Raw genomic sequence first — 4868 nt, forward strand, 5'->3', positions numbered from 1 at the left:
TGAGGTGTGAAACTATTCGACATTGTTTCAAATGTAGACCAAACTCCTAACTCAAATATTCTCCTCCATGATCAGAACGTAGAAACTTTATTTTCTTGTTACGATGATTTTCCACTTCACTCTGAATTTCTTTGAACTTTTCAAATGTTTCAGACTTATGTTTCATTAAGTAGATATACCCATATCCACTTAAATCATCAGTGAAGGTGAGAAAATAACGATACCGCGAGCCTCACTATTCATTGGACCACATACATCAGTATGTATGATTTCCAACAAATCCGTTGCTCGCTCCATTGTTTCGGAGAATGGTGTTTTAGTCATCTTGACCATGAGGCATGGTTCGCAAGTACCAAGTGATTCCAGAAGTCCATCGGTATGGAGTTTATTCATGCGCTTTACACGAATATGACCCAAACGGCAGTGCCACAAATAAGTTGCACTATCATTATGAACTCTACATCTTTTGGCTTCAACATTATGAATATGTGTATCACTATTATCGAGATTCAATACAAATAGACCACTCTTCAAGGGTGCATGACCATAAAAGATATTACTCGTATAAATAGAACAACCATTATTCTCAGATTAAAATGAATAACCATCTCGCATCGAACAAGATCCATATATAATGTTCATGCTTAACGCTGGCACCAAATAACAATTATTCTGGCCTAAAACTAACTCCCGAAAGTAGATGTAGACGTAGCGTGCCGACGACGATCACATTGACTTTGGAACCATTTCCCACGCGCATCGTCACCTCGTCCTTAGCCAGTCTTTGCTTATCCGTAGTCCCTGTTTCGAGTTGCAAATATTAGCAACATAACAAGTATCAAATACCCAGGTGCTACTGCGAGCTCTAGTAAGGTACACATCAATAACATGTATATCACATATACCTTTGTTCACCTTTCCATCCTTCTTATCCGCCAAATACTTGGGGCAATTCCGCTTCTAGTGACCCGTCCCTTTGAAGTACAAGCACTCAGTCTCAGGCTTAGGTACAGACTTGGGTTTCTTCTCTTGAGCAGCAACTTGTTGCCGTTCTTCTTGAAGTTCCCTTTCTTCTTCCCTTTACCCTTTTTCTTGAAACTGGTGGTCTTGTTGACCGTCAACACTTGATGCTCCTTCTTGATTTCTACCTCCACAGCCTTTAGCATTGCGAAGAGCTCGGGAATCATCTTATCCATCCCTTGCATATTATAGTTCATCACGAAGCTCTTGTAGCTTGATGGCAGTGATTGAAGAACTCTGTCAATGACACTATCAACTGAAGATTAACTCCCAGCCGAATCAAGTGGTTATGTTACCCAGACATTCTGAGTGTATGTTCACTGACAGAACTATTCTCCTCCATCTTGCAGCTGTAGAACTTATTGTAGACTTCATATCTCTCAATCCGGGCATTTGCTTGAAATATTAACTTTAACTCCTGGTACATCTCATATGCTCCATGACGTTCAAAACGTCGTTGAAGTCCTAGTTCTAAGCCGTAAAGCATGGCACACTGAACTATTGAGTAGTTACCAGCTTTGCTCTGCCAAACGTTCATAACATCTGGCGTTGCTCCTGCAGCGGGTTTGGCACCTAGCGGTGCTTCCAGGACGTAATTCTTATGTGCAGCAATGAGGATAATCCTCAAGTTACGGACCCAATACGTGTAATTGCTGCCATCATCTTTCAACTTTGCTTTCTCAAGGAATGAATTAAAATTCAATGGAACAATAGCACGGGCCATCTATCTACAATAACATAGACAAGCAAAATACTATCACGTACTAAGTTCATGATAAATTTAAGTTCAATTAATCATATTACATAAGAACTCCCACTTAGATAGACATCCCTCTAATCATCTAAGTGATCACGTGATCCATATCAACTAAACCATAACCGATCATCACGTGAAATGGAGTAGTTTTCAATGGTGAACATCACTATGTTGATCATATCTACTATATGCTTCACGCTCGACCTTTCGGTCTCAGCGTTCCGAGGCCATGTCTGCATATGCTAGGCTCGTCAAGTTTAACCCGGCTGCGTGTGTAAAACTGTCTTACACCCGTTGTAGATGAACGTTGAGCTTATCACACCCGATCATCACGTGGTGTCTCGGCACGAAAAACTTTGGCAACGGTGCATACTCAGGGAGAACACTTTTACCTTGAAATTTAGTGAGAGATCATCTTATAATGCTACCGTCAAACAAAGCAGAATAAGATGCATAAAGGATAAACATCACATGCAATCAATATAAGTGATATGATATGGCCATCATCATCTTGTGCCTTTGATCTCCATCTCCAAAGAACCGTCATGATCACCATCGTCACCGACGCGACACCTTGATCTCCATCGCAGCATCGTTGTCGTCTCGCCAACTATTGCTTCTACGACTATCGCTACCGCTTAGTGATAAAGTAAAGCAATTACAGGGCGATTGCATTGCATACAATAAAGCGACAACCATATGGCTCCTGCCAGTTGCCGATAACTCTGTTACAAAACATGATCATCTAATACTATAAAATATAGCATCATGCCTTGACCATATCACATCACAACATGCCCTGCAAAAACAAGTTAGACGTCCTCTACTTTGTTGTTGCAAGTTTTACGTGGCTGCTACGGGCTGAGCAAGAACCGTTCTTACCTACGCATCAAAACCACAACGATAGTTTGTCAAGTTAGTGCTATTTTAACCTTCTCAAGGACCGGGCGTAGCCACACTCGGTTCAACCAGAGCTGGAGAAACTGACACCCGCCAGCCACCTGTGTGCAAAGCACGTCGTTAGAACCAGTCTCGCATAAGAGTACGCGTAATGTCGGTCCGGGCTGCTTCATCCAACAATACCGCCGAACCAAAGTATGACATGCTAGTAAGCCGTATGACTTGTATCGCCCACAACTCACTTGTGTTCTACTCGTGCATATAACATCTACGCATAAACTTGGCTTGGATGCCACTATTGGGAAACGTAGTAATTTCAAAAAATTTCCTACACACACACGCAAGATCATGGTGATGCATAGCAACGAGAGGGGAGAGTGTCGTCCACGTACCCTCGTAGACCATTAAGCGGAAGCGTTATAACAACACGGTAGATGCAGTCGTATGTCTTCATGATCCTCAGCACCGAACGTACGACACCTCCACGTTCAGCACACGTTCAGCTCGGTGACGTCCCACGAACTCACGATCCACTAGAGCTCGAGGAAGAGTTTCGTTAGCACGACGATGTGGTGGCGATGTTGATGAAGCTACCGACGCAGGGCTTCGCCTAAGCACCGCTACGATATAACCGAGGTGGATTATGGTGGAGGGGGGCACCGCACACGGCTAAGAGATCAACCGATCAATTGGTGTGTCTTTGGGGTGCCCCTTGCCCCCGTATATAAAGGGGGAGGAGGAGAGGGCCGTCCAAGGGAGATGCGTGCCCAAGGGGGGGCAATCCTACTCCAAGTAGGTTTGTCCCCCTTCCTATTCCAAGAAGGAGAAGGGGGAAGGAGGAGGTGGATATAAGGAAGGAGAGGGGGGCCGCCGCCCCTTCCCCTTGTCCAATTCGGATTGGGGCAAGGGGGTCCGCGTGCCACCTTGCTACCTCTTGAGCACTGCATTGGTTTTCCCTTGAAGAGGAAAGGGTGATGCAGCAAAGTAGCGTAAGTATTTCCCTCAGTTTTTGAGAACCAAGGTATAAATCCAGTAGGACATCACGCTCAAGTCCCACGCACCTACACAAACAAATAAGAACCTCGCAACCAACGCGATAAAGGGGTTGTCAATCGCTTCACGGTCACTTACGAGAGTGAGATCTGATAGATATGATAAGATAATATTTTTGGTATTTTTATGATAAAGAGAAATAAATATGCAAAGTAAAATAAACGGCAAAGGAAATAACTATGTATTGGAAGATTAATATGATGGAAGATAGACCCGGGGGCCATAGGTTTCACTAGTGGCTTCTCTCAATAGCATAAGTATTACGATGGGTAAATGAATTACTATCGAGCAATTGATAGAATTGAACATAGTTATGAGAATATCTAGGTATGATCATGTATATAGGCATCACGTCCAACACAAACGATTCTGCATCTACTACTATTACTCCACACATCGACCGCTATCCAGCATGCATCTAGAGTATTAAGTTCATAAGAACAGAGTAATGCTTTAAGTAAGATGACATGATGTAGAGGGATAAACTCATGCAATATGATATAAACCCCATCCTTTTATCCTCGATGGCAACAATACAATATGTGTCGGTTCCCATTCTGTCACTGGGATGAGTACCGCAAGATTGAACCCAAAGCTAAGCACTTCTCGCATTGCAAGAAATATCAATCTAGTAGGCCAAACCAAACTGATAATTCGAAGAGACTTGCAAAGATATTAAATCATACATAAAAGAATTCAGAGGAGAATCAAATATTGTTCATAGATAAACTGGATCATAAACCCACAATTCATCGGATCTCGACAAACGCACCGCAAAAGAAGATTACATCAAATAGATCTCCAAGAAGATCGAGGAGAACTTTGTATTGAGATCCAAAGGGAGAGAAGAAGCCATCTAGCTAATAACTATGGACCCGTAGGTCTGAAGCAAACTACTCACACATCATCGGAGAGGCCATGGAGTTGATGTAGAGGCCCGCCGTGATCAATGCCCCCTCCGGCGGAGCTCTAGAAAAGGCCCCAAGATGGGATCTCTCGGGTACAGAAGGTTGCGGCAGTGGAATTGGGTTTTCGTGGTGCTCCTGGATGTTTGGGGGGTACGTGGATATATATAGGAGGAAGAAGTACGTCGGTGGAGCAACAGGGAGCCCACGAGGGTGGAGGGCGCGCCCAGGGG

The sequence above is a fragment of the Triticum dicoccoides genome, chromosome 3A, assembly GCF_002162155.2.
Source record: "Triticum dicoccoides isolate Atlit2015 ecotype Zavitan chromosome 3A, WEW_v2.0, whole genome shotgun sequence".
Lineage (NCBI taxonomy): Eukaryota > Viridiplantae > Streptophyta > Magnoliopsida > Poales > Poaceae > Triticum > Triticum dicoccoides.